The 10,515-nt window shown below is 39.8% G+C and overlaps 1 long non-coding RNA gene across 1 annotated transcript in view; it reads left to right on the forward strand.

The window, feature by feature from the left end:
* Positions 1 to 3,062: 3,062 nt before the first annotated feature.
* LOC116690865 (uncharacterized) overlaps positions 3,063 to 10,515 on the forward strand; it is an 11,642-nt gene continuing 4,189 nt past the window's right edge. The window contains exons 1-2 of the long non-coding RNA XR_004332380.1: positions 3,063 to 3,073; positions 9,347 to 9,350. This is a non-coding gene — a long non-coding RNA (uncharacterized LOC116690865). The remainder of the gene's footprint in view (positions 3,074 to 9,346; positions 9,351 to 10,515) is intronic.

A 10,515-nucleotide genomic window follows, 5' to 3' on the forward strand; every position in this document is an offset into this window, starting at 1 on the left:
AATCCCATTTTGCAGCAATAAAATTGAAGTGACAAACAGAGAAATGTATCTTATTAGATGAAATAGACAAAGTTTCCCTCTTGGGGACATCATTTGAAATAAGGAAAAATTGGAAGTTGGAAAAAAGGTTTTAAATTGAAATATATTGCAGAATATAATAATTGTATATAATAATAATTGTATGGAATATGGTAATTCCCACCTCTATAAGCTAATAGAAAATCAATAGACAGCATTGTTCTTGCATTGCAGTGTAGTTAATCCTTGTAATGTAAATTACGATAAGAAAAAAAATCAGATCCGACTTATTGGCCTTGGAAGATATTCTAGAATTATTACTGTAGGTAGTATCCTTAGTTAATGATTGCTTGTTACACTCTAAACAGACAAACAGGTTGTTTAATCCTTTCCTTACACTTTCTTTTGTGTTTTTAGAAAGGCTTAGTGTCAATACAGTAATGGCTTTCTATTACATTTGGCATTCCAGACTGTTTCTGCTGGCCAAGGTGCCACCACAAGCTCCCTTCATCAGTAGCTCAGCTATGGGTGTCGTCTTTAGTTCCTTCTCCCTGGCTCAGGGTCATGCTTGTGAATCAACTTTTCTCCAGAGATTTAATGGGCTTTGTAGGTCATCACAGACAGCTTGGATAATTATTATGATGTGCTCATCTCATCTGTTCTTTGAGTTGCTGTCTTCTTTCCATCATCCCGCTGGCTCAGATTTCAGATTCCTCCTCCTGGACTAACTTGTGCTCATCTTGGCCTTCAATGTTGTCAAAATGTGTGACCGCAAAACTGTGAGGGCTTGCTCTTTCCAGAGCCCGGGGCCCCCCACCCACGGGCACCTAAAGCCACTAGAAATAAACTGAAATGCACAGTGAGACACCTTTCTGTCTATCTGTGCATATTTCAGCCTCTGCGTGTTTCCCATTGCACCTAAACAGAGGCGACGTCTCTGAGCACATTTCTCTTTATTCTCACTCCTTCTCTCTTCATCTTTGTCCTTCTTCTCCCTCCACCCAAACGGTGATGACAGCAAGTCACTTACAGATGAAAGTTTGCGTATATATTCTCTTTCCTCAGGGCATATGGTGGAACATATGATACGGCAAATAGCAGGAAGGGAGGGGTAAAGCAGGAAAAACGAAAAGCGGATTGGGATGGATGATTGATTTAATGGAACATTGGAGCCGTTATATAAATGTTTATTCATGCTGCCGACTCTGGGTTTGGGATTATCCTGCTCTCTATTAGGACCCTGGACAATTTTGCACTCTTGGAATACTTGCTGTTCCTCATAAAATAATCATTGCAACCAGCATATTCCAAGTCACCAGCTTGCCTTATTTTTCTGGGCACTATTTTAAGTGGAAATAAAGGCTTGGGCAGGCAAATCTCTTTTGAAAAGGCTTTCATAATGAGTTTATGAAAACTATAAATAAGTCTGCAGAGGATGAAAATTGTTTTAGTTTTGAAGAGATTTTCATATCCTCAAATGGATGTGTCATGTTTTTACACATGTGGGCTGTTTGACGGAGAAACATCTTGAGGTACTTCTCATGTATTTCGACTCAATTTTTGCATATAAATCTTTGTCACACATTTTGCTGAAAGTTCTCACCACCTGAAGAAAATCTGTCCAGTTTGAAAAGCTGAGCCAAGACTGATTTTGGCTGTGTCTCTAAACATGTCCCACATGATTGATCTTTGTTGAGCTTAAATTTACATTATATCTTTTGGACTGTTTCACAGTGGGCTTCTCTTTATACAGAAGATCTGTTGAAATTATGATAAATATTAGAATCAAATTATCGCCAACTTCTCATTTAATAACAGCTGTTTTCTTTTCACACTCCTTTTCTGATATATATCAAATATAGGCCTATAGTAATCATTCACCCCATCTTACATGTTTAAAGCCCCTGAAAACTTGATGATGATTAATGATTTCTCTATATTATTAAATATTCGTTGGCAAGCTTTTAATTGCATGGTGTAAATTGTCTTAACTGTGCATATGACAGTAAACCTTTTTTAAATCTCTTGAATCTAAATCAAAGGTAAGGTTTAAAAAACACCCTTATGTATTATTTAAAGTTTGACACAAAAATGTAGCTAATCAGCTACAACGATTAAATGATTAGGTCAGGTATTCAATTAATTGCCAACTATTTTGGTAATCTATCAATTGAGTGTGTGTGTGTGTGTATATATATATATATACACACACACACACACACACACACACACACACACACACACACACACACAGAACAATTTACTCCTGTATGACAGTAAACTGAATATATTTGAGTTGTGGATTAAACAAGACATTTGAGGATGTCATCTTGGGCTTTAGACAACACTGATGTCATATTGATCAGATTTGATTGACAGTAGCTAGCAACAGAAGCAAACAATCCACCGACTGTCAACGCATTTTGAACCAAATGGTGTTCAACTCTAATAGGCGCATGGAAGTATGTGACAAAAAATAGTTCAACTGTGTCTACTTTCAACCAATGAGAAGAGCACAAAAACAGCATTCTCTTATGTGAAATTGTCAAAACTGATCTAACTTTGGCAGAACAGTATTTGTTCATGTTGGACCTCATTCATAGTAAGAAGCTGATTGAGAAAATAAGTTTTACGGGCCTTTATTTTAACACACATTTCCCATATTTAACCTTACAACTGTGTTATTTCAGTCATCCATTTCCCAGTAGAATTATCTGTCATCTTGATATGTCTAGACTCTGACTGGGACCCATTGACATCATCATTGTTCAGACCATTTGCGTTGACATAAGACTGTTTAGGGTTTTTGGAAGTGGGCAATTTAGAGCCACAGGAGCTACAGTAACTTTCTTCCATATATTCTTTCTTTTTCTATCATAATACCATCTCCCCACTTTCTTCCTGCAGCACTTATTTTTTTGTTTCTCTTGCCAGTCGGTCTCTACTTCTCTTCTTGTCTGATGGGCTAAATCTGTCACTGTCCTGTTAGAGAAAATATACACAGCGCCAAAGTAAAAGCAGGAGGACAGAGAGAGACTGTGTCCTCGTCTTACTGGTTCTGATGAGAGGAGCAGACAGGGTGCTGGCAACACTACAGTGAGCTTCTCTGGGAGAAAAGGACCATTAGGAAGAAAACATTACGTCGTCAAAGCAGACTGGAGAGGTCACTCAGGATGCACCCGGGATGCTCGGGGACAAACACAGCCTTGCTCCAGTGAAAAGAAAAAAACAGGAGGATCTGAAAGCTTAAACTTTTAACTCAAAATTTCGTTTTTGTTCATGTTTTTTTCTAATCCTTACTTTGTCAACTTCCATGGTAGCCTACTGACTGCAGCATGTCATAGCCATCTTTTTCAACATTTTCCCCCTCTGTTTCAACAAGCATGCATAACATTGGTTATGTACCATTTAAGCTTATGTCCCTTTACAACATTTAACTTTCAGGAGAACCCATCATGCTGTTAAGGTTTGTATTCCACCTGGAAAGTGGAAGCTAAAAAGATGGGCTAACTAAATAGCCTAGCTTTCTAGCATTAGCATTTATTTCCAGTAGATGTAACAACTTGTTTACCGGTATGTTATTGGCAGCTCTTACACAGTCGGTGCTGTTTGTCTTGCAGTTCTGGTAATGGCAAATGGCCAGACTGTAAAAGCTCACAGCAACGGGTAGTCCAAAAACTTACATGCATGTGGAGAAACGTACAGCACAACATAGGGAGTGCTCAAATCACAGATGTAACTACCCCCCAGCTAACAATATCTGCCCCCAAATGGCTGGTTAACTGCGGGACACATTTGCTTCAATTTGATTAATCCTTTTTTCTTGCTCTCTGCTCTTAAAGCCCTCTGTGATTATCATCTTACGGTAATGTATTTTACTCCAGTTCTGCTTCAATTGATCCCATTCTGTCTCTGTTGTCTGTATGTAGAATAGCATTTGTTCGACGTTTAGAGGAATAAGCAAAGTTTGCAGCTCTGCAACAAAAATACATCTTCGCCTGTTTCCAGTATTCAGGGAATAACATTTTTTCAACAAAACCTTTTCAAATTTGAATGATATGGTTCACTGACCACTTTCATGAGTTGAATTACAGTGGACTAATGAACTCTGGCCACACTACTGAAACAAATAAAGCCCTGTAGTGCAACAACTAAACCTGGTTTTGGTCATCATTAGTGGCAGGATCAAAGCCCACCCTCGCACAGATGCATGGTCTTCATTTAGAACAAGAATCATTGCTTTGTGGCAGAAATCATTGTGGTTCCAAAACATTATGTTTGACTGGGCCTAAAGGGTTTCTGCCAGTCTTAGCCTGTTAATCTAGGTGGCTACAGTAGCTTGGAACCTGTTGGTATGTAGTCATGGTCGCGTGTCTGGAGGCTGAGCAAATTGCCACTTGTCTGTCGGCGTGAGTCACGAAATTGACCAGTGGTGGGTGATGTTCTGGGTCAGAAATGATCTATGGCATGACAGAAGTAGGGATGTCTAGCAGGTGCAATAACAAGCTCTGGTGAATCACACAGTTCATATATTGTTATAGTGTGACATCCAGCAAAAGCAAGGTGTGTGTGTGTGTGTGTGTGTGTGTGTGTGTGTGTGTGTGTGTGTGTGTGTGTGTGTGTGTGTGTGTGTGTGTGTGTGTGTGTGTGTGTGTGTGTGTGTGTGTGTGTGTGTGTGTGTGTGTCGGATGCTGCATTGATGCGAGAACGGATCTATTTTTGAGTGTGGAGAATATTTTGCATTGATGAGAAAACAAGTTAAGTGTGCAAATGTTACCGTTGACCACACACGCACACACACACACACACACACACACGTGGACATAACAGTGACCCATTCATCAGACTGCGGAATCTGGAAACTCCCCTGTCACATCCAAACACACATACAGAATATGCTAAAACACTGTGAGAAACACATAAACAGTTGGACTACTCAATCCATCTGTCACATTTCATATAATTAAAGAAATTTGCAACTTCAATAAATCTGTTGGATTTTTCTTGTCTGACATGCAAAGCTTCATTTAATATTATGAGTCTGTTTTCACGCCATCTAAATCACTGAAGCCTGGCATGGCTTTGGCTAATTGTCGTGTGTGTTTTTGTATTTTTGCCTGAATTTGATATATCTATGGGTGTGGTAGGGTTTTTCACTTTACCCAAACTTTGTAAGGGAAAAGTTTAGTACTATTTAAAGCACTGAACTTCAAAGACCTAATTCATAAACCAGAGTAGGAAGGTGTAAATCATCCATTAGTAAAGAACTAAAAAGATATTGTTTTTGTTTTTAATCACAAATTACTCCTGAAATTCAGTGCTCAGAAGTTTTTTCTTGAAAATGCCTCAGGAAATGTTCATTTGTACTAGTGTTCCTCTCAAATTGCTAAAAACTTTAGTTTATTCCAATGTTGGGAGTTTAACGTTGGCCTTGAAAAGTGCTGCTGCACTTTCAGTGTTGGGAAGTTGGAAGGAAAACAGCATTGGCAGTGAGAACCTCCAGCCTCTGTGCATATTTCTATTTAGCCTTTAATAAGAAATTGTTTTTGACTTACCATCTGTCAATTCTGCTATACAAATAACATACATCAAACACAACATAAAAATTGAATAAACCTAAATATTAATGAATGTGATGGGAATAAATTGTATTTACAGCAGGGCTTTTTTTACTGCATTTCCAGCTGTTTAGTTTCACAAAACCACAGATGTAAGAGTGAAATAAGGACAGATCCTTTTGATCAACGTACAGTATGATCATTTTATCAATATCATTGGAAATCAAGCTCTTACATATCATTGTTTTTCCCTACTTTCCATATTTTGTTACATTCTCAGAACACTTTACAGCTACTCATTAGGCTCGTCTTGTCCAATACACACACCTTTATATGATTTTATAGCAATTCATTTACATTAAGGCTAGTCCTAGTATAGTATCATTTATTGTTTCCTCCAAATTTCCCATAACCTTCTTAAGAAAAACTACTTTCCATTGACCCAATGAAACTGGACCGGTAGTATGATTAGAGCTTTGACTTCAGACGTCTAATTTGGCGGCTTCTTGATGTGATGGCAGAATAAAGACAGTAAGAGGAGAGGAGAGGAGAGAAGAGAGGAGGACTTAAAGTGAAGAGGAGGAAATTGGAACATTGTGTGACCACAGAAAGGCCAAAGACAGTTTTAATATGCCCCACTAAAAAGAAGGGAAAAGCCAGAAAAACAAAAGGGGGTTTCGGCAGCGCCTCTTTCGCAAGCGAGCTGGCCAGCTGCTCAGGCAGGGTGCAGGCTGAGTGGGGTGTGTCACACATGGAGGCTGCAAAAATGTGATTTCCCGCTCACTTTCTGCTTTCCGCCTCTCAATAAACTTTCTCTCTCAAATTCCTGGGATCTGTCTCTCATGTTATCCTATCCTGAGAGCTTATTTTGTGGAATTAAAAGAATGACTATCACAATCACACAGAACAGGTAGAGCCAATTAGCAGGAGTCTAGCATACATCATCAGTATATTAAGGCTTAAATATTGTACCAACTTTAGTACAATGTCTCCAAAAATCTTTAGCTGTAAGAAGGTGGTGGTTACTACTACAACATTTTAGAAAGAACACACATTACTATGACAAGTTAATCACCATGACGGATCACAAAGCCACATCAACCGTTGAAACTTCCGAGAATCCACACAGAGACTGGGTAAATTAAGAAAATTTTTCTGTCTTTCTTTAGCTATTTTAATCATATTACACTGCCTCAGGGGAAAAGAGTTAATTACTAAAACAGAAACTTGGAAAGAAATTACCCAGTGGCAGGAATCAGGGACATCTAAACCACATTTTTAGGAGGGACAGAGATCTACTTTAAAACAGACACACACTCACAGTAGCCTACATAAATGCATAGAAACACACACAGAGATCATAACATTTGCAGGACACACACATGGCGTTTGCACAACTTGAACATGGGAAGTTAAATACACACATGTGCACAATCTACATACACAAGCACTGGCATTGCATGTTCCAGGGTGTGTGTCCTACATTTACCAGAAACTGTATTAACAACAAGAACTCTAACAAGATGATTATATGATTATTACTGTCTTGGCCAGAGAGAGAGAGAGAGAGATTAAATCAATGCAAGGGCAGTGGCGGTCAGAAGGAAAATGACATGAAAGACTCAGGGAGGAGTTCTGGTCGACCTTCAAGGACTTTTACATTTTTCTTTTAAATTTCAAGGATTTTCGGATCTTTAAAGACAGGAATGACGGGCCCGGCTGAAAACGATACACACGCACGCACACACGTACGCAGTATTTACTGGTAATGTCCTGACAATAAAACCAGGGGAATAATTTTATACTGTGTTTTTTTGGTGACCTTAGTTCAAATACAGCTCACAACCCTTGAGCACACACAATAAACGCCTTTATCTTTTTTCATGTTTTCTGTAAAGCTGTCTACCAAAACTGAAAATCTGTTAAAATTGGATATGTTGTTTGCATCATACTGTAGGTGTGAAGTGAAGTTCTTGACATACTTTCCTTAGGGGAACAGCGTCAGGCACTATTTCTCAATTCTTACACTTCTTCATCTCTTTCCAACTTTTTCTCTCGGAGCAATCTTAGAAATTCAGATCAAAGGCAGTTTTGTCATTGTTTTAATTTCACTGAATCCTGCCGCAGAACACAAGGTTCGATTTAAGAACATCATTGACCATTTGAACCAACATCCATACGCAGACCCAGTTTCCAGATGTTCATTGATAAACTATGGACCTGATTTGGCCAATCCACTCACACTGGACCACAATACTCAACCATCTGAATGGGAGCAGGACAGAGTGGCTTTCTCCTCAAACCTCACCACTGCTTTGAACCTCTAGAAGGTTTAGAGAGAGACTTAGGAGCTCAGCTCATAATATGGTTACTGGTTAGCCACCAGCAACCACACTCAGCTCTCTGATGTTGCCTTCAGAGGCCCAATGCAGCTGGCTGATGGTCGAGGCTTGGCTGAGCAAAGCTCTTTGTAGTGTGGCAGGTTGCAAAAAAGCAGGGAATATCCCTTCACTGGATTCTGGCCCCCTGAAGCTTATTTCTTATTAAGAAATAGAAACAATTGCAACTTTAGACAAAGGAACTGTGATCTTTAAGTTGCACTGTTGTCTCAGAACAAGAGTGTTCTGCAATGTTAACTGCTCTTTTAAGGTCTGTTTTGTTGAAGTGGGCGATGGTTGACGTGATTAATCCAAACATCCATGCTTTCACTGTCAGTGGAAATGAGTTTTGCTCGACTCAGCCACCACAGTAATGGTAGGGTTGCTAGAGAGAACCACACATAATAAATCACCAGATAAGCCTATATTTTCCTCAAATTCGTGTGGGTTTCTTACAACAGTCCAGAGGAAGCTGGATTTAACACTCTAAATTGCCCATAGGTGTTAATGTATTTCTCTGTTAATGTAGTGTTAGACTGGGGACCTGTCCAGGGTGTTTTCCCCAAAACTTCCTGGGAATGCTCCAGTCCCTTCTCTGACACTCAACAGTTAGTCTAAAATGGAGAGATCAAATTAATCTAGTGGAGGCAAGCCCATTGTTAGGCGCAGCCAGAACAGGCTGTGCCCACTCATTTGAACTCCTTGCCCGCTGTTGACTGGTCCCAAGTCCCTGTTATTTGGGTCGAGATTTGAATAAAGTTGATAGTTTGAGAGTGTCTACAGAATGCAAAAAAGCTGTCTAGACTTCAATTTCACCAAGCTTTAACCTTTAACCTACTAAAATACATAAAGTTAACCAACAACAAAAGTGGACTGCAGTAAATGGTTAAACGAAAATAAGCCATCCGCCTCAACTGGCACACAAGCGTCATTGTTCCAACCGATCTGGGAAATACAACAGGAAGAGGGATCGGATACCATCATGGTGTGAAAATGCTCAGCCACAGAGAAATCCATGACTCACACAATTAAAATGTGGTGTCTCAGTCTAGTCATACACCAAGGATATCCTACCTGGTTTTGTTTATTGACAGCATAGATGGGGCATTTCCTATCAGTGGATTTATGTTAGTGAATCATGCCACTTGGTTATCTTGAGCGTGAAGGAACCACGCCCTAACACACATTGTAGGCTGTTCTAAGCTGTATTACTATGATCATTTTTGTTTCAGTAGGAAGACTTACCACTCCCTCTCACTTCATAACCTTCATTAAATATTTCATTGGTGACTCAGGTGTGTGTCACAGCAGCAGTGGTCTTGTTAAAGCTTGGCTAGATACAAATACACTTCTTGGAGACTTCACATGCTCATGCCTCCTCATGGGCTACAGAGAAGTGAGAGTTGTCCCACGTAGGTGAAAGCAAACTGCATTTCAGCTTTGGTGTCATCCAACAGTTATAATGTAATGGAGAGTAATATAAAAATCATCATTTGGCAATACCTTGTGAACTGTACCCGAGAACATGCTTGCTAACTTTCACACTGAGGCTGTTGCATAGTTAGTTAACCAGAAGCCCATCGCTCCCACTAGGTGAGCCTCTGTTGGCTGGGTCCTGCAGCGGCCCGGGTTCGGATCCGACCTGCGGCCCTTTCTGTGCTGCATGTCACATCTCTCTCCCACTTTCCTGTCTATTCACTATAGTAAAAGGGAAAAAGACCAAAAAATAATCTTAAAAAACAAGCAGGAGCACATCCTCAAGCTTACACATCTGATCATGTGTGTATGTTGTTGCCATATGTGGGACTGTGTGTGAGCTTCACTACATACAGTATGTTAGGTGAAACACTCAATCTTGCAATAATTGTTTTCTTTGGTACTGATTTGACTTGATTGATGATTGTTTGATTATCTGCTCCGATAAACCTAATGTGACTTGTGCTCAATCTGTTTGTGTGCAATACTGTACATGAAATATATTCAAGACCTTTTGAGTTTGTTTTTGCTTTGATGGAAATCTTGTAACCTAATCACATCCAATATTTTATCAAAATGTAGAAGTTGGAGTTCCTTGTCTTTTGAGGGGACAAAATGAGTGAGTAGCAGAGACAAGCGAGTGCACAATCTAATGTTAGCTTAACAAGTAAGTTAGCTTCCATGGCCGCAGCAGCTAAGCTGCTACTATCGCTGACGAATCTGAAGGTAACCATTCTGGAGACTATCTCTCTATGCCTCAATTGATTGCAAAACTAGCCAACCAACGTACTGGTTTTAAGGAAGACACGGCCAAACTAATCCAAGAATCGATGAAGCCCCTGCAAGCCTCATTGAATGGACTGCGTGATACACTCAACTCTTTTCAAGGCTGTCTTACCGCAACAGAAACCTTGGTTGACAGGTGACAGCTTTGAACGGCTGTTTGCAGCTGAAGCCACCATCAACTCGGTCCAGGCCCTGAACATGTCTCTGTCTGATCGCCTTGAAAATCTGTAAAATACTTTGCTAATCTGTGCATCCTGAACGTCAGTGTGCGAAATACCCATTAATATTTGGGGGGGGGG

The sequence above is a fragment of the Etheostoma spectabile genome, chromosome 6 (genome assembly GCF_008692095.1).
Source record: "Etheostoma spectabile isolate EspeVRDwgs_2016 chromosome 6, UIUC_Espe_1.0, whole genome shotgun sequence".
In the NCBI taxonomy this organism is placed as follows: domain Eukaryota; kingdom Metazoa; phylum Chordata; class Actinopteri; order Perciformes; family Percidae; genus Etheostoma; species Etheostoma spectabile.